At 47.3% G+C, this 20,461-nt stretch overlaps 1 pseudogene; it reads left to right on the top strand.

The window, feature by feature from the left end:
• The first annotated feature begins 4,461 nt into the window (after nt 1–4,461).
• Nucleotides 4,462–13,268, top strand: LOC103005999 (mitochondrial assembly of ribosomal large subunit protein 1-like; annotated as a pseudogene).
• The last annotated feature ends 7,193 nt before the right edge of the window (nt 13,269–20,461 follow it).

Here is a 20,461-nt window from a genome sequence, read left to right as displayed (position 1 = left end):
GCTGAGCTGCAAAGGGCTCTAGGCCCTGACACCCTACCTGAAGCTAACTTTTCTGATCTCCAAAACGAGTGAGTTGAACCAAATGCTCACTCAAATCCCATCAAACATCAACATTTGGATTCTCTGGAGGCTGAAGGACTAGCTGATGACCAAGGACTACTGACATTCATTTTTAGAGGCACAATTTCTGGAATTGGCTCAGAGATACCGCTCCTCCTTTTCTGCCCAGGAAACTGAGGCAGTGAGTTAGGGCCAGTCTCCCCTCCTGTATCAACTGCTGCCACGTTCCAATCCATGGTGAGTTGGCCACCGTCTGTTCAAAACAACCAGAAAAGCAGTGTTGGCAGCAGGGTAGGAAAACAAGTGTCAGTATGACTAACCACAGCTTCAGAGAAGCAGAAGATGGCTTTTGACAGATAAAACTGAATTATAATTTTGAGATATTAGATGCCTTTTTGTTCATGCCCTGATCCAGAAAGAGATTGCAACATTTCTCCCCAGCTGTAGAGACATCGGTCAACTTGCACTTAAAAGGAATTTTACTAGCAATTGATATTAGAGGTCAGGAACACATTATGTCCTTATCTAGCAATCAGTCCCAGTTCTGGTACGATATTCTGCCATTAGAGCAAGAAGCCAGCGTTCTCCCATCAAGCACACCCAGAAGAGCACCGGGGGTGTTACTTAGAATTATTAACTTCCTCTACCTTTTATTGTTTTGTCGCTCTGAAATGGGGGGTTTCAAGAAAATTGGGCAAAAGCATTCTTAGACCATTTTAGCTCTGCTTCCATCCTGAACATTCCTCTGAGACAAGTCTCTGGTTATTTCCCAAAGGTGGAGCCCACTTCCTCAAAATGCAATGTCAGGGACTCCCATTTAAAGTTACCAGGGTAGAGTTGCCAGATTAAATACAGGACAGTATTAGTAAGTCTCAAGTGTTGGGATACAAATACAGTGTAAGTATATCCTAAGTATTGCAGGGCATACTTATACTAAGAAAGTATTTGTCTGAAATTCAAATTAAACTGTACATCCTGTATTTTATTTGCTAAATCAGTCAACCCCATACATGACGGGTAAGGCAAGTTACACATGAGTGACATGGGGCTAAAATGGAGTGCTGCAGGCCATGGCACTGGGATACATGTCCCACAGGGCATTTACATACAATTTTTAAAAAACACTTTTGTGCTTTTTGTGAGGCAACAAAACATGTCTGCAGCTTGATTTGGCCTGTGGACCACCCATTTCCAATCTTGGCTTGTTGGAGAGCTCTGAATATCAGAAAATGTTCCTTACACCCAGTCAAAATCCGCTCCCTGTAACTGTCAGCCCTCAATCCTAGTTCTGCCTTCCATCTAGTTCTTCATTCCCAAGATAACCCTTTAGATATTTGAAGATCCCTCCCTGTTTGCCTCCATGCTCTCATTTCTAGGCTGAACAATTCCTACTCCTTCCATTGTTTCTCTCTGGACATGGTTGGCTCCCAGTCTCCTTACCACACTGGTGCCTCTCTTCTGTGCTGATTGCAGATTGGCTTTTCCCCGCAGTCTTGGCTACAGTCTGATCAGTGCAGACTACATCTGGAGGGTCGTGTTAGTCCTTCCACCCTCCTTTCTCAGATCTATACTGTTCCTGACCAAGCTCAGCTCTCCTTGTGCCCTCCTACCAGCCCTGATATGAGCCTGATCACACTTCCCTAAGAACTGGCATTTCAGCTCAAGCGCTAGAGAGTTCCTTTCCCCACTGAAGAGTTAGAAATGGGTTCAAATCCTGCCACTTTCACATGTTAGAGAAGTCACATGATCTAATATGTATAATGTCAATTTCCTTATTTGTAAAATATAACACTTACTTTGTGGGCATTAAAATGAGATAATATATGAAAAATACATAGCATATATTATTTGTAGTAGTTACGTTCTATGATTATAGAATCCTATGTGAACCCTGAACAGCAAATACAGTACTGAACTAGTTTTTCCTGAAGGAAATATAGGGCTGGGTTCCTGTGAGCCTCTGGTCACAACACTCTTGTCAACTAATCAATACATAACCTTTTGCTGATGTGTATTTCTGTTTAGAGACACCTTATTTAATATACATTGTTGAGATTCATTAACCTTGAACTCATAGCTAACTCATACCTGAAGGAAGACTATGTAACACACATTTTCTCTGTAAGGCACTTCGCAGCCTTCTTGTGCTTGGGAACACTGGACAGCACTTTGGCACTGCCTTTGTGGGTTATTTGATACAGTGAAATCATGAACCAAAAGGAAAATAATGCAGAAAGCATAGCACTAAACACTGCAAAAAGGACTCTTGTTTACAGTATGAGAGCTGAAACAAGAAGGCAGAGCGTTTATTCTACCTCAACTGGGAACGTGCACACTGGGTGACAAATTTTTTGCTGCTGTGCTCATATCCAGGAATGACCTCAAAAGCACCATGAGCAGTGATGTGGGAATTACAAATACATTTTAGTGAGTGGGCGAATTCACAAATACAGAATCTGTGAATGACGAAGATCCACTGCACTTTCCACCGTGGCCAACATGCTGGTACCATCTCCTAGACCTTAAGTACCTCTGTTACCAAGTTGCTCTGTTTTTTGGTTTTTGTTATTTTACTTGTTTAGCTTTTTCATACCTCTTTCTAATGTCCCAGTTGTTTTCAGAAAAGCATCACAGCATTTTTGGCAGATGCTTCATAGTCGAGCAGAAATACATCAGAATCACCCAACCCATCCTGCTGCCTTGAAAAAGAGCCCCCTTCCACGGGAGGCTGGTTTCCCTTAGTTCTCCCATCTGCCTCCCTCCTGGTTCTGGCTCCCACCATTCCAGGGCCAGCAGGGTCGCCCCGAGACCTCACACACACACACACCCTGTTTTCTCACTTCCTCTCAGTCTCTCTTATTTGGGGTCGCTTAGGCAACAGAGGGCAGTGAATCACCAAGCTTTCTTTTCAGCCCTTTGCCTGATTAGCCCTTGGTACATCTGGAGAGAAGGATCCCTTCTATGCAGGGGAAACCACTCTGCCCACAGGCACCTCCCACCTCTGCCTCTTCACTCAAGCCTCAAACTTCAAAATCAGGGAATTGTATACCTGGAGGGGCTGGGGGCCTTCCCACACACTGTAACAACGGGGTGAGATGGGCTTACTAACCCCAGTTTACAGACAAGGAACTCGGGCTCAGAGAGGCTGAACAACTTGTCCAGGGTCGCTGGTTCCAAAGTTCTGGTTCTTTCCACTGTACCATGCAGCTTCTGCTTCTCAACCTTCACGACACAGAACCAGGATACCTTGTCAGTCATAACATGAGCTATTTCTTTTTAAATAGCTTTATTGATATATAATCCACATACCATACAATTCACCTGTTTAAAATGTACAGCTCAATGGTTTTTAGTATATTCACAGATATGTGCAACCATCTCCACAGTCAGTTTTAGAGCATTTTTGTCACCTCAGAAAGAAACCCTGCATCCTTTAGAGATCACTGCTATTGTCCCTCAGCCCTGAGTGATCACCAGTCTACTTTCTTTATCTATGTATTTGCCTATTCTGGACACTTTATGTAAAAGATATCCTATAATATGTGGTCTTTTGTGACTGGCTTCTTTCACTTAATGTTTTCAAGATTCAGCCATGTTGTAGCATGTACCCGTGCTTCATTCCTTTTTATGGACAAATAATATTCCATTGTGTGGATATTCCACATTTTGTTTATCCATTCATCAGTTGATGAACATTTGAACAGTATTGCTATAAACGTTGGTGTGCAAGTTATTATGTGGACACATAGTTTCATTTCTCTTGAGTACATACCTAGCAGTGCAATTGCTGGGAGCATGAGCTATTTCTTCTCAAATGCTGGAAGCCTGTGGGGACTTGAAGCCACACAGACCTTGGTTCAGTTCTAACTGCTACTTTCTAGCTGTAGGATTTCAGGCAAACACACCTCTCTCTTAGTCTTAGCCTCCTCATATGTAAGATAGAGATAATTACATCCACTTCCCAGTAGTTTTGCTGGCACTAGATGAGATAGTAAGGGGGAAATTCTTTGTCCAGGGAACGACCCAAAGGAGCAGGTACTCAATAAAGGCAGCTATTCTAAAATCTCTCCAAATATGAAGTCCCTGCAGAAGGAGGCTTAAGAGAGCCACTGATGCTTTAAAGGTCGGGAACAGTGGGCTGGTGGTCTCTTCAGCCCCTCCCCACTTTAATGACCAGTGACTTACGTGTCTGTGAGTGGCTATGAGATGGTGTATGGGGAGCAGGTAGGGTCGGGTCCGCAGGAGAGCAGAGAGCTCCGTGCCTCGGAGGGGGAGGGGAGCAGCTACTTGCACAGAAAAGGGAACGTGATCTCTCTCACTTCATTTCTGCCAGGCCTTGCGCTGCCCCCTCGTCTTATCTTATCTCTGCTAAACGATCGCATTTCCTTTCACTTGGGCGAAATGGGTTCCCGTTTCCCCGGCGTCCACGTGGCCCTTTGTGAGTCAGCAGCCGCCAGGGCTCAGCACCCTGGTTGAGTGGTTCCGGAATTGATGAGCTCCGAGGGAAAGGCTGCCAGCACTTTGTCCCCTGGGAGCGCGGTGGGCAGAGATTTGTTCCCATTGTTCCCGCCCCGCCTCCCTGAATAGGCCGCATTAGCCGGCGCGCTGACTGGGGCCGGACAAGGGGGTCCCGGCTGGGGTGCTGACCTCGGCGCTTCTCAGCACACCCGCATGCTATGCCGAGCTCACGGGGAAGCCGATGACCCTGGCTTGGCGGGTCCTGCAGGATCCAGCACTCAGGACAGCGAGAGAAATCTTTAGATTGTGTTCCGGTGAGCGGGGGAGGCGAAGGGGGCTTCCCGCAGGTTGGTTATAAACTAGAAACAAAAGTATCTTGACCACTAACAAGCTCTGGGGGCCTCCTCTAAAGGCCAGGGGTCCTTGCAGTGGGGAGGGAGTCACTTTTCACACCACGCTGGCTGTGTCTCACAGCCGTTCAGCACTAGCTGCTATAGGCGCTATGTAGGTAGCACCTGCTTGTCCAGAGTTTACAGGGCTCTTTCACATGCCATTCCGCACGTGCCCCTAACCACGGTTATGTGAGAAAAAGAAGACAGTTATTGTTATTCCCATTTTACATATGAATAAACTGAGTCCCTGAAGGGCTGTGTGACTGTGGGGGTCATTACAGACTTCTTGGGCTCCCATGGTCAACAGCAGCCCTTTGGTGTGACAGGTTCATGCCAAAAGTCTCTCCCACGATAATGATAATTTTGAAAAAGTCCTTTCTCTCATTTTTATCACGTAGAACGCATACTTTCAGAGTAGGTGGCTCCTGTGATTTCATGTAATGTTAGTGAAATCCAAGTGAGCATGGGAGTGCTGGGCTGGGGAGGGATGTGCGAGTGTCTGTGAGTGTGCATCAGAAAGACAAATAGAAGCGCTTTCTGTTTATCCAGTGTTTTGTGTTATCTTCTTCCTTTCTGCTCTCCATTTTTCTGGTTTCTAGTTGGGCCCTGCCACAAAGGAACGACACATCTGGCAGATCTGTCAAGCAAAACGGAGGTTTGATGGCTTATCCTTCAGGTATACTCCCTTTTAAGCAACTCCAATTCATGAAAAGTTTCAAATGTGCAAAACAAATAAATCAGGAAGAATATAAACTTTAAAGTGACTACCTATGGGAGTCTTTAAAAAATTCACATTTAAAATTTCAGCAAAAATTCAATGCTCACAGACGCTTACTATCAAAGAATTTGTGTAAGTGAGAATCTATTGGGTGGTAGAAGTTGAGGTACCCAGACTTATCAAAGGAGATGCTCTCAGCCATGACAGTCTGGTGCTATTCTTACACCCTGGAAAGAGGACCCTTTCCCTGCCTCGGGGCCCGTGCTTAGGAGGATTCTACATAACACAAACTCCAAAATATAGAATGTTTTCTGTCTTTCTGTCTAAATCTCTGTCTCCCGCTGTCTCTATCTCTGTCCATCTGTCTTCCTCTAGTTTGATAACCAATTGAATGAAGGGGAATTACAGGAGAGGGTCACTTGGGCTGAAGTGGACCCCCTAGACCAAGGAAGAGGGAGAAAACCACAGCCTCTGTCCTGGGAAACCAGAGAAAGAGGGTCTGATTAATTTACTTATTTGGGGGTTAGCTTCATTAAATTCACCCTTTTTAAAAAGTATTTGGTTTGATGAGTTTTGACAAATGTATGCAGCTGTGAAACCACCGACACAAGACAGAACACTTTCATCACCCAGTCAAATTCCCTTATGTCCCGTTGCAGCTAATCCCCTCTGCCCTTCCTGCTCTGGCAACCACTGATCTGTCTTCTCTCCCCATAGCTCCTCTTTTCTAGAATGTCATAAAGGTGGGACCATGCAGTATTCAGCCTTCTGTGCCGGGCTTATCTTACTTAACATAAAATGCTTTTGAGATACATCTAAGTTGTTGCGTAGAGTAGTTTTTTTTCTTTTAATTACTGAGTGGTGTTCTATTGTATGGATGTACCACATTTTGTTTTACCGTTTACCAGTTGAAGGAAATTGGGTTGCTTCCAGAAGGCCCACTTTGTTGACAGTCACTTCAAATCACCCAGAGTAGGTGTATAGCCAGAGACGTTTCCACAAGATAACTATGCTCTTTCCCTTCTCTCTACTAGGGTGATGTAGTTTGGGGAGGTGCTTAGAATTGCCTGGAAATCCTGAGTCGGCAAAATGACATGCAGGGAGGGGAATCTGCTTGCCTCAGCTCCCTGGGAGACCTTGATTGTGTCCATCCGTTTCAGTCCCGAGGGTCTAGTCATCAGTTGGGAGTCCTGGGCCCAGGTCCAGCTTCTGCCCCATCCTGGCTCACAGGCTCACAGGTGGCCGGGCTGACCCAGGGAAGAGCTCACCGCCTTTAGCCTCTGGGATGCAAGGGTGGTGCTTGGGAATAGGTTGCGAGGCCCGGCTAGGAAAGCAGGCCCGTTGGGGGAATAGCTTCGCTTGGAGTTTCTACGTGTTTAGCCAGCTGGTGTATGGGGTGTATGGGCCTCCGTTTGCTCTCTTGCTCCAGGCCTGCTCCTGCTGGTAGCTGGGGAGGCCGGCTGGGAGCCTCTTCCCACACTCTGCAAGCAAATAGCACCGGTGGCCCTCTAGCGGTTCAGACGAATAAATTCTGTGTCTAAAAGCACCTGCTCTGCCCCCAGAGTGTAGCTTGTGTGCTGGGAGGATCTTACCTCATTGTTCCATCTGGTCCCCTGACTGACGGCAGCTGTCAGGCCAGGAGAAAACAACCCGTGCTTGGCAGTCCTCCCCGGCGTCCCCGATCCGCTCCCTCTCCAACCCCCTCACAGTAGCTGTTTCCTCCTCGCCACCTTGAGCCCTGCCACACGCCCCAGCCTCTCCAGATACCTCCACCTCCTACTCAGTGGGGAAAAGAAAGACCACAGGGCCAGGCTGGCTCGGCCTCCTCCCTGCTCCCTGCGCGTTTCTTCCTGTCTCTACCTCAGGGGCCCCTGACATTTTGTTCTGGGTCCTCTTCCCTCTTGACTTTCCGACGGATTCACCTTCCCCTCTCTCTCCACATAAATGACTCCCACATCTACATCTGCAGATCCACAGGCCCCAGCCACCGTCGTGACCTCACCTCCTCCCATCTCCACGCGGTCACAAAATCCTGTCCAGTTTACCTTCTGTGGATTCCTTGAAGCCTCCCTTTCTGCCAGCGCCCCCCCCCGCCCCCCGTGCCTCTGCTCGTGTCCTCAGCATATCCTCCCCCAGGCCTCCAGCCTTCTCTCACTCCTCACCCATCCAGAAGCCTTCCTGTGTTCAGAGTGTTCTTTCTAAACCACAGCTGTGATTGTGTCACTTCCTTGATTTAAACCCTTCTAGTTCATTTCTCAGGTTCGGAGTGTTCTGAACAAAATCCAGATTTCCCAGACCATGACACACGTCCCTGCTGAGGCAGCGCCCTGTGTCTCGGGCCTGGGGGTGCAGTTGTGCAGCGTGTGCACGGAGCCATCCAGCCAAGAGGGGTGTGCCCACACGCAGGTGGAGAAGGGGGCAAGGGGAGACCCCAGGCTCACAGAGGGGCTCACAGGCCACAGCTCCCGTCGCTTCCCCAACTCCCTCACCCCCAACTCTAATCCCCTGCACTCACGGTGAATCGCTGATAATTCTTCAAAGGTGGCAGGCTGTTTCCTGCCAGGAGTAATCCTCCCTACCTTTTTCCCCCGTGAGTCTCCTCCTCATCCTTGCTATCAGCTCAGATGTCTCCTGGGGGGAAGTTGGGGGGAGGAGAGGGTCTCCTCTGACGACATCACCTCTTCCCATAAGGCTACACACTCTCTTCCGAGCTCCCGCAACTCTCCATCCTTGCCACTACCCCAGTCCTCGGTGTCCTCAGTCGTCACTGTCTCTCCACGTTTCTCTTCCTCTTTAGACCTTGAACTCCTTGAGGTCAAAGGCTGTGTCTTGTCCAGGGCAGATGTTTGTGGTTACATGGACGTTTACTGTGCACCTACTAAGCCTGTTCCATCACTGCAGCAGTCCTCAGCCAGAAATGCTAAATGAGAAGTTATAGGTGAGGAAGCTAAAGCTCAGAGGGATGAAGTAACTGGCCCAGTATCACAGAGACACCAGCGACAGAGCCCAGATTCAAACCCGGGCTGCCCATTTTCTTTCTGCTCCACCCACTTCCTTACCAGGCAAGATACCATAGCTTCCAGTTTTGAGCCACAGACAGGGGCCATGAGCCTCCACCTGTGCTGATTCCAGCTGCTACTTTAACCCAGCACTAACCTGTCACTGCTGCTGGCAATGCCCTCTCGCGAAGGGAGCCCCAGCCAGGCAGCCAGGCAGAGCTGGGTTCTTCAAATGTTTTCATCAGCTCCGTGGAGTTGTGGGCTGGCTTGTTTCTGGTGGACAGAGTTTTTTTTTTTCCTGCCGTTGTATAAACACTGGTGTAGACTTTCCTGTTTCTAAACAAAAAATGGTTGATATTTTAATAAACTTAAATATGATTTTAAAAATCATCTAAAGCGATGATAGCATGAGATGAAAAACCCCCCCGGGCGCGATTAGCAATTTGGCATTTCCATTTCCGATGGGAATATTAATGGCATTCTAGAAACAGTGTCATTATGATTAAGACATTGCAACTGTAGAAACTTAGAGGTGTGAACTGCAGCATAGGAATAAATGCCAATATCCCACCAGGGCCAGTTGCGTATGTCAGTTTCATTGGTTCCCCCTTCACAACTAAAGTTCTAACCTCATTGCAAGGAACACCAAGAGGTTTCCTAAGATCAAAGACTAACTGAGCTGCTGGGGATGCTAGAGCATCTAGTCTATTACACTGCCTTGCAGAAGAGGAAACTGTGGACCAGAGAGCATGCATGCCTTGCCCAAGGTCACCAAGTTCATGAGGGGCACAGCCAGGAGTAGGATCCAGGTCTTTCTCCCAAGACCAGCACTCTCTGTCTTTTTTTTTTTTTTTTTTTTTTTTAATTTTTTTTTTTTTTTTTAAATGATATTCTTGTCTGCTTACATTCTTTTTATGTATGTATGTATGTATGTATGTATGGCTGTGTTGGGTCTTCGTTTCTGTGCGAGGGCTTTCCCCAGCTGCGGCAAGCGGGGGCCACTCCCCATCGCGGTGCGCGGGCCTCCCACCACCGCGGCCTCCCGCTGCCGCGCACAGGCTCCAGACGCGCAGGCTCAGCAGCCGTGGCCCACGGGCCGAGTCGCTCCGCGGCACGCGGGATCCTCCCAGACCAGGGCTCGAACCCGCGTCCCCCGCACTGGCGGGCAGACTCTCCACCACTGCGCCACCAGGGAAGCCCGCACTCTCTGTCTTATACCATGCTGCCCCTATGTGCCCGTCTCTGAGCTGCAGTTTTCCCCTCTGTAAAATGATGCCTTAGTCAGTTTGGGCTGCTGTAACAAATTACCTTAGACTGGGTAGCCTAAACAGCAAACATTTATTTCTCACAGTTCTGGAGGCTGGGAAGTCCAAGGTCAAGGCATGGGCAGATTTGGTTTCTGGTGAGAGCCCGCTTCCTGGGATGCAGACGGCCATCTTTTTGTGTCCTCACAGGCAGAGAGCAGAAAGGAAGTCTCTGTTCCTGTTCCTGAGGGCTCTGCCCTCACAACCTAATTTTTTGTTTATTTATTTATCTATGTATTTATTTATATTTATTTTGGCTGCACTGGGTCTTAGTTGTGGCACACGGGATCTTCGTTGTGGCATGTGGGATCTTTTTTTAGTTGCAGCACGTGGGCTTCTTAGTTGGCGCATGCGAACTCTTAGTTGCGGCATGCGGGATCTAGTTCCCCGACCAGGGATTGAACCCGGGCCCCCTGCATTGGGAGCACAGAGTCTTACCCACTGGACCACTAGGGAGGTCCCCTGACAGATAATTTTAATAATATCTTAAGCCTTGACCCAAATGAAATCTGAGTAATTTGTATATGCCATAGGTAATTGAACGTTTCTAGGTTTTAACAAGACTTTGTATAACTCTTGGAAAAAGAGCCTGGTGTCTTTGGAGACACACTGATGAGAAACTTTTTCTTTTTTTCAGTTATATATATATTTTCAGATTATTTTCCATTATAGGTTATTATAAGATATTGAATATAGTTCCCTGTGCTACACAGTAAATCCTTATTGCTTCTCTATATTATGGATAGTAGTTTGTATCTGTTAATCCCATACTCCTAATTTATCTCTCCCCCCTTTCTTTCCCCTTTGGTAACTATAAGTTTGTTTTCTATGTCTGTCGGTCTGTTCCTGTTTTGTGTATAGATTCATTTGTATTACTTTTTAGACTCCACATATAAGTGATATCATATAATATTTGTCTTTCTCTGCCCGACTTACTTCACTAAGTATAGTATTCTCTAGGTTCATCCATGTTGCTGCAAATGGCAATATTTCATTCCTTTTTATGCCAGAGTAATGTTCCATTGTATATATGTACCACATCTTCTTTATCCATTCTGTTGATGGACATCTAAGTTGCTTCCGTGTCTTGGCTATTGTAAATAGTGCTGCTATGAACATTGGGGTGCACGTATCTTTTCAAATTAGAGTTTCTGTCTTTTCCAGATATAAACCCAGGAGTGGGATTGCTGGGTTTATATCTGGAAAAGTGGGATCATATGGTAGCTCTATTTTTAGTTTTTTAAGGAGCCTCCATATTATTTTCCATAGTGGCTGCACCAATTTACATTCCCACCAACAGTGTAGGAGGGTTCCCTTTTCTCCACACCCTCTCTAGCATCTGTTATTTGTAGGCTTTTTGATGATGGCCATTCTGACCGGTGTGAGGTGATACCTCATTGTCATTTTGATTTGCATTTCTCTAATAACTAGTGATGTTGAGCATCTTTTCATATGATTGTTGGCCATCTGTATGCCTTCTTTGGAGAAATGTCTATTTAGGTCTTCTGCCCATTGTTTGATTGGGTTGTTTGTTTTTTTGATATTGAATCTTCATAGCCTAATTATGTCCTAAAGGCCCCACCTCCGAATGCCACCACACTGGGGATTAAGCGTCAATATATGAATTTGCAGGGGGCACACAAATGTTCAGTCCATAGCAAATGGAAATTTAAAATAATTCTTAGATTTCAGGTTGTGAGGATTAAATGGGATAGTGTATGTGAGTTGCTTTGTAAATTGCAGGTATAACACAAATGCTGGGAGGCAGTGGAGAGGAAAAGCGTGCGTTTTAGAGACCGGCCTGGTTGGAATCCTTGCTTCCCACCTGCTTCTTTAAGCCCCAATTCCTATAAAATAGGATGATACCATCTCCTGCATAAAGCTGTTATGAGATTGAAATGAGATATTTCATGTAAATTTATACTTCTCTGTCAAAATATTAACTACTAAATTCTCTGTCAAAGATAAAGAATATTAATTCTCTGTCTTTCATATGCTGCCCACCTTTTGAAGGGAGCACTGAAATCAGGCATTTGGGAATATTGCTAGAAATAGAAGAATGGTGGTTTTAACAGGAATTGGCCCAAATTAAACACATAGAGACTTTCCTTATCCAGGAGTGCCTACCATTTCCAAGGTGTCAGTGAAACCAGCTTAGTGGAGAACAGGCAGAAATGACTTCCCATGAGGTTGACAAGATGTCAAGGGCTGGCTGTCAAAACGAAGGCCTGTTGCTTCAGTGTTCAAAGGACTTGACTGTGCTATTTACGGGAGCCTTATTTGCTTATGTAAGGAAACCCTCAAGGCTGCCATATTTACAGCCAGAGCAGATTAGCCCCTCAGGGCTGCCGTGTGAAGGGGAAGGGACTGCTAACCCTCTAGTTAGCTTTTCTCCTCCGCTGTAATGGAGGATGGTATCAGTAAGAGATGCTCGACCAGAGTTCACATTTTTTCCAACTTGGTTTTAGGCCCACGGTGTCCTGCTTTCCTGTTCTTACCCCCTTTTTTTTTTTTTAACTTTTTAATGTGGTGCACGTGTGCAAAAGCTGCACAGTACAGAATGGGGTTCCGTCTCCTCTCAGCCCTCCTCTACCCTGACACCCCACCCTCCCTACCAACGGACAACCACCAATGCCGTATTCTCATCTCTCTCTTCAGGGATGCTTTTCATTCTGTTCTATTTATTCAATTAAGAAATACTCATTGAGGCCTTTTCCCCGGGAGTGTGGCCCGCGGCGGCTGCGGTCAGTGGGGCGGCTTCCGGTGGGACCGCCGCTCGGCAGGGTCTGCCTGGCCCCCCGACCGAGCGCGCAGCCTGGAGGACGGGCAGAGGGGACTGCCGGCGGCGAGGGGCGCCCGGAGTCAGGCACCGCAGATCATACTGGTCCCAAGTGTGACATCAATATGCTGGTTTCACTTCTGAGGCAAGAAAATGGCAAGAGACATCTGTGTCATTAAGGTTCCTCCAGAAATGAAATATACAGATTACTTTGTAATTGGTAGTGGAACTTCCACTGGACACTTACATGCCATGGCCTACTACATTGTGAAAATGTACAAATACCTGAAATGTAAAAGTGAGCCTCATGTTAACATCGAAGGGAAGGACACTGATGACTGGCTCTGTGTGGACTTTGGGAGCATGGTGATTCATTTGATGCTTCCAGAATTAGAAACCTATGAATTAGAGAAACCTATGAATTAGAGAAATTATGGACCCTACGTTCTTATGATGACCAGTTAGCTAAGATAGCCCTGAGACCTTACCTGAGACTTCATCCTTGGAATAGAAGATGACACTTCATCTCTGGCTCCTGTGGAGTTTAAATGGGAATAAAATGATATGAACTGCTTTAGTCAAAAAAAAAAAAAAAAAAAAAGAAATCCTCACTGAGTGCCTGTTCTAGGTATTGGGGATAGAGCAGTGACTAAAAAAGAAGTCGAAAATTCTGTCCTTAAAGAGCTTACGTTCAGATGGTACTTCCATTTACCTTTGTATGCGCATGCTATGCTTTTATACCATGTCCACCCCTGCTTCAGTACATCAATCATTGTCTGTTTTACACACTTTTCTGTACCTTGCTTTTTTCACTTAATCCTGCTTCTAGGAGGTTAATAATAAAGGCCACGTTTAAATCTAGCCCAGAGGCCTTTTTGTTTGGATCAGCCTTGGCCAGAAGAAAGGTAAAGCCCGCAAATGACTCCTGGCCAGACAGGTAGGAAGGAAGGGCTGGCATTGCAGTCTTTTGGGGGACAGCCTTGGTAACCAGGTCCAGATTCCCACAGGAGAGTTAATGTTGGATTAATCAGGGCTTTTTATGTTCTCAGTGTCAAAAGTCCAACTCAAACTGGCTTAAACAAAAAAGGGGATCTATTGGCTCTCAAAGGTGGTAAGGCCTCAGGGGCAGCTCCCGGAGCAGGAAGAGGACAAAAGAACCAGCTCAAGAGTCCAAGGTTATGTCCAACTTTCCGTCTGTCCCCCTTTGCTGCGTGTCTGGTTCAGTGGGCATGTTGGCCTCCATCTGTCCTCAGGAAGCAGCCACTTTGCATCTTGGGGGGGGAACAAAAGTGCTACAGGTCAGGCAAGGACACACATTGGCCAGGACAGGGTCACACGCTTACCTTTTTCTCCAGGGGGATGGTGTCTGTTACCAGGAGAAGGGGCATGGGAACATTCTCAAAACAGATAGCAACAGTTCCTAAGCCCTGCTTGATGGGCTTCTGCAGTCACTCTTCAGGGCAGTATCCTTGCCAGTCTGATGTTTCTTGGGCCAAATGGCATGCCTAAAACTTAAGTTAGAATGGAAATTTCCAGAGCTAGTTTAGAGAGCTTTATACAACTTTTGTTTGGTTACACTGACAAATCATTCTTTCACTGATTCATTCATTCATCCAACATTAATAAGCACTTACCATATGCCAGGTGCTGTTCTGGGCTTCTGAAGATACCTTGATGCATGAAAGATACCTGGTCCCTGGTCTGGAAAAAGACTCAGTCCCTGCCCTGAAAGCGTGAGGAAAGGAAGTGGGCAAGGGGCTTCTGAGATGGTTACCCAACACAGGCTGTGTACAGCAGGTTGTGTACAGATGCTGTGGGAAGGGGGGCGCAGCTTACTCTACCCGCGGGGAGACTTCAGAGAAGAGGGGCGCACACAAGCAGAGCCTTTGCGGGGTGAGGGGGTGACTTAAGATATTTATTAGGACTCTTTGGGAGACAATAAATAGAAAGCAAATTTAGCTAACTCCAGTTTAAAAAAAAAAAAAAGCGTCATACGATTATAGAGGCATTCTGGAAATCCTGGAATCAAGACCTGGAGAACCAAAGGCAATACAGGCAGCAGCGCTCTCTCTGCACCTCTTGTCTTTACTTCTGTCTGTCTTTATTTGTCTGTCTGTCTGTCTCTCTCGCTCCCAACCACCCCTCCCCACAGGTCCGCTTTCCCTCCTCTCAGTCCACATGTGGGAGCATGGCAGGTGGAGGGAAAGGGTGAAGGCTGTCTGGGTGGGAGAATAGAATGGGGAGGTAGACGAAGGCTAATGGAAAAGCCTAGAGTTCCACGTCGGGACCGGAACCTCATGGAGGCCAGGCCAGGCACGTGAGCCTTCCCAGGAAGCAGAGGGAGGTCAGCCATGGCAAAGGGAGGGCCAGTTATTCCAAAGGAGCAAGAAGGGAAAATGCCTGACCTCCAAGAGGGAGGATTCCTGCCAGAGGGGCCACCTGGCAGAAGAAATGTCTCAGAGAGCTAAGGGAGGAGGACGACCTTACAGCAGAAGGATAAAAAGAGCAGAACGCCTGCGTCCCTCTCCAGAGCGTGCACTAGTCACAGGCCAGTGAGTCTTGCTCAGAATGAAGTGCAACAGAAAAGAAGAAGAAATTCCTTTCCATATGAGTTTTACACCCACACAGCCTTGTTCTCGCAGAAGCCCCAGGCCCTGTGGGCACTGGAGTCAAAGGTTAACGGGAAGAGTTTCTTCAGTGGTCCCTCAGCGCTGCCATGTGGGAGTGACCTCACCATCGTCACAGTCCCAGCTCCCAGGTGGGTGCAAACTGTGTGCACAACAATGCTTAGTGACAAAGAAAGAAACTTGCCTCTTCTCTGGATGCAATAAGCCAGTGGCCTGCAGAGGACATGATGGGAGGGTACACCTCTGAGGCCCCTTCCGCAGGGATGTCACCAATCCCTCAATTTGTTTACTTGTGGCCTGGACTCTGAAGTCACTAACATCACACACACACTTCAGCCCTTACTAGATGATTTTCTGTGTGGGCAGAGCAAACCCACAAGTTCACGAAGTCCGGAATACTCCCAGCCGCCACTGCTGCTATCCATTCCTCCTTGAATTTTGGGGCAGGAAAAATGCTTCTCCGCCCTCCAAATTATTCCAATCTTAAAGGTCAGCTGGGTGTTCATACTATATTTTATTTATATATTAAGTGGTTTTGTTTTTGCTTTGCAAGTGTGCCTCCCATCTCTATTTGACTGGAGCATGGATTGGGTAGCATGGGGCAGAAGGGGTGGGATGTAAGACCGCCCATTTCAAGAGGCTCTGAAACTATCCCACTCTCCCTTGTGGTGTGTATCCAGATGGGTGGTCTCATTTTATTTTTTCTAAATGTTCCACTCACTTCCCCCCATCCTACCTCATCCCTTTGGCCCAGGACAACCAAGTTTCTGATAATATAAGAAAGATGGTGCATCTAGAAATAGAAGGCTGTGGGATTGGGGGGCCTTTAAAATAAGATGCGTTCAGTACACATGTTTGGTTATTCCTTTCTTCAAGGTTGGGCTTTGAAGGGCAACGCTGACACCTGGAGTCCAGCTCTCCAGACCCCGTGTGCAGGGACAAATTGGACAAATCAGACAAACTCAGCAGTTACGGAAGGTCATTTCTGAGCACCTGGAAGAGGGATCTGGGTTCAGATCCAGCTAAAAATGATAGTTTGTATTTCCTGAGCCTAGACTATGAGCTAAGTACTTTGCATTGATCATGTCACCTAATCCTTGCACACTGAACCTGATAAATGGGGGTTATTACCCCATGTAATAGAAGAGCAAGCTGATGTCAGAGCAATTTACAATTCGCCCAAAGTCACACACTTTGTAAGTGACAAAGCCAGAATTCACGTCCAAGCAGTTTGAATTCAGAACCAACACTTCACGGGGTCTTACCACTTAGCTGTGTGTTTGGGGAAAATAACTTGACTAAGCTTCAATTTCCTTACCTAAAAATATAATAACAGTACCTACATTCAGTGCTATTGAGAACATTCCATGGGATAAGGAGTTTAGAGCAGCCAGCACACAGGGACCAATGAGTGGCAGCAGTTATTATGTGATGGTTTGTAAGGGACAAGCATCCCAGATCCACACCGGATAGTTTCCTTGAACCCTGTGCTGGCATCCAGGGCTGTGTTGTCCTCAGCCCTCAGATCTCTCCAGGGGAGGGTGGCTCGGGATGGACCTCGACCCACAAAGCCTCCAACAGTGAGAAGGAGGTCCTCATTGGGTGCAGCGTAAAGCCCCTAGTTCAACCGGGTGATGGGATGCGCCTGCTTCTGGCTCTTCCCAGCCAAACCCCACTGGGCTCAGAGGGGACCCCCCTGCCCAGCACTCAGAAGGACCCTCTTGGGCTGGCCTGTGAGCTACTGGCAGTGGGTGGTGGGTGGTCCCTCTAGCTAGAATGCTCCTGAGAACAGATGGGGCTCTCCGAGCTGTTTGAAGGTGGCAGCTTGATGTATATTAACTGGCAAACTGCTCATCGTGTAGAGGCGGCCCGGAAGGAGGCCTGCAGTTGTGAGTGGGTGAAGGGGACCACAGAGGGAAGTTGGCAAGCGCAAGGCACCGTGTAGGCGGAGGCAAGGGCAGAACCGTGGGCGTGCGTGCTCAGGAGGTGAGGAGGTGAAACAGCTCGGCTCAGAGCCCGATTGGCCCTGACTCCTCACCAAGAGAGGCATATTGGTTAACATTTGCTTAACTGGTCTCATAGAAACAGCGTTGTGGGAGCCTGGAATCAGAGTGTGGTGCTGCAAGAGGCCTTGCAGCTCTCCTGGTGCAATTTGCAGACGGGAGAACGAGGTGGGGGAGACTTGTCTGAGTTGCATGCACAGTAGTAACCTGTCTTCATCCTGGTCGTTGGCTAAAGGCAGTCTCTTCATAAATAAATCCAAGTATTTAGACTTTATTTTGCTTCTTTTTTTAAGTTTTAAAAGTGTGATGATCAATGCAAAAGAAGTTTTGAAAGAAAAGAAAAAACATCATCCAATACCCTAATTATGATCATTTTGTGCATTCATTTTCAGGCCTTTAAAACGTATATTTTTATGCAGTTGCAATCATAGAGGAGAGAAAATTCTGTCTTCTCATTCAATAGCATAATATTTTCTCATGCTACAGTCTTCAGAATTGTCACCCAAAAAAATACCCCATAATTGAACAGTAAATTAATGTTCAACAACAGAGTTGAACCCATGAAATGTGATTGGTCCGAATTTAGTTATGACTTCTTGATGACAACTTCATGTCTGTCTGGTATCCCTTCTGTCCTATCGGGACAGATCATATTTTACAAAAAGATCATTTGTAGCCAAAATGAGAAATAGGAATGGGAAGGAAACTGCCTGGCTTTGCCTGGAACCCCAGACATCATCCATGCTTGTGTTCTGTTAGAACAATCGTTCTCATCTCTGGTGCCCATTAGAATCACTTGGGGAAATTTTTAAAAACATTAATGCCTAGACCCTGTGCCCAGAGATTCTGATTTCATTGTCCTGGGATGGAACCCAGGCAGAAGTACTTTTTTCAAAGCTTTCCAGGATCCTAATGTGCGGCCAAGATGGAGAACCACCGGTGTAACAGGCTGAATCCTTAGAAAGATCCAGATCTTTCCTGGATCTTGGACAAGGATCAGATTAATTAGAGGACAAGGGTACACACAGAGGACAAGGGCAGATTAATTAGAGGACAAGGGTACACATAGAGGACAAGGGCAGATTAATTAGAGGACAAGGGTACACATAGAGGACAAGGGCAGATTAATTCGAATTCTGTCCTATAATAGAGACTTCTGTCATCTGCAGAGTGTGACAGCTGCCATTCGCAAAACATGCTAAAAATCGTTTGGCAGGATGTGGCTGAGAATACTGGGAGGGTTGTTTAATGGGCAGGGAATTAAGGTGATTAGAGGGAGGTCTGGGAGTGTGTTTTGAAAGGGGGGAGGGTGTGACATAGAAGATTTCTTCCTGCCCATAAGAGGGCTTCGATGGCTTTCTGATTCTGAGGCTCAACGATAATTAAGAGACCTGGGTGGAATTGTCCAGGGAACTATGTGTGCAGCAAGCGCCCATCTCAGCTGGGCCTGTGGCGGACGCCCCTGGGTGTCCCTCATGGCCCTCGTGAACTAGAGGCTTCCAGACCAGAACCTGTGGGAAATTTCCAGGTTCTTGGCACGGGAATCTCCAGCCCACAAATGTTTGTCTATTGTCAGTGAGCAGGGAATGGCAGTCACTTCTACCTCTTCCATCTCTCTTTGGCTCAGTTTTTAATAATTGTCTCAAAAGTTTTTCTTCCCTCTGGTTTGGAAGCGTTGCCAAGACTGATTTGGCACATTCAAGTTTACTAGTTGACACTGTGTGCTCTGGGGTTTCCCTGATGTTCTGTGTCTGTGTCTTCTTGAGGCTACCCGTCACCCTCGAGGGACTGGAGAAGGGAGAGGAAATCAATTCAATTCAGCAAATGCTGTCTGACCGTCTGCTCTGCCAGGAACAGTGATTGGCAGAGTCATGTAGATCAGGGGTCCCCAACCCGAGGGCCGTGGACCACTACCGGTCCGCGGCCTGTTAGGAACCGGGCGTACAGCAGGAGGTGAGCGGCGGCTAGTGAGCCAAGCTTCATCTTCCTCTTGCCATAGCTCCCCATCGTTGGCATTACCGCCTGAACCATCCCCCCGCCCAAACACCCACCCTCCGCCCCATCCATGGAAAAATTATCTTCCATGAAACCAGTCCCTGGTGCCGAAAATGTTGGGGACCACTGATGTAGATGATGAGGCAAAATCCTTGCCCTTCCCACCTAAATTGCGTGTCAGGCTGCGATAAGCCTCTGCTAGGCACAGAGCTTTGGGAGCACATAGGAGAATACAATTCATTCTGTCCAAGGGCTCAGGACTCTCTGCACTGAGGAGGGGTATTTGAGCTGTACTTAGAATGAAGATGTTCCAGAATCTATCACTGTGTAACAAACTACTCATAGCATAGTGGCTTCAAACAACAATTGACTACACTCTCTCATTGTTCTGTGGTTGGCTGGGCTCCCTGGGAGGTGTTCACTTGGGTTCTCCCATGGGGTTGTGGTCAGGTGGCAGCTGGGGCTGGAGTCATCCACAGGCTTGATTGGGCTCGGTATCCAAAATGGCATCATCACTCACAGGTCTGGCACCTCGCCTGGGACGGCTGGAGCAGCCTGGGTTGTACATGGTTTCTCCAACTCGGCTAGCTGGGCTTCCTCACAGCATGGAAAACTCAGGGTAGTCGAACTTCTTACATGGCAGCTGACTTCCCTCAGAGCATAATTCCACGAGACCAAGAGGGAACTCGCAAGGCTTTTTATGACCTAACCTTGGGAGTTAGGCAATGTCACTTCTACTGTATTCTATTGAGCAGGCCAGATCCGAGTGGGCAGGGATTACACAAGGGCATGATGACCAGGAAACATGGTTCACTGGGGAGGCTCTTTGGAGTCCAGCTGCCACAGAGGATTTCTTCCTCCCTTCCCTCCTTCCTTCCTTCCTTCCTTCCTTCCTTCCTTCCCATGCCGCTCGTCTTGTGGGATCTTAGTTCCCTGACCAGGGATCAAACCCGGGCCCCGTGAGTCAAAGGACAGAGTCCTAACCACTGGACTGCCAGGGAATTCCCAAGGACAGGATTTCAACATCCAGATCCAAGATGGGAGAAGGGAAGTGTCCTTGGCAGAAGAGATCTCATGAGCAGGGCACAGGTATGTGTGGAGAACAAAAAGTGGTTTTAGTTTTGAT

Source organism: Balaenoptera acutorostrata, chromosome 4, assembly GCF_949987535.1.
Source record: "Balaenoptera acutorostrata chromosome 4, mBalAcu1.1, whole genome shotgun sequence".
NCBI lineage: Eukaryota > Metazoa > Chordata > Mammalia > Artiodactyla > Balaenopteridae > Balaenoptera > Balaenoptera acutorostrata.
The sequence above is the reverse complement of the archived record's forward strand: the minus strand, read 5'-3'. Positions and strand labels throughout refer to the sequence as shown.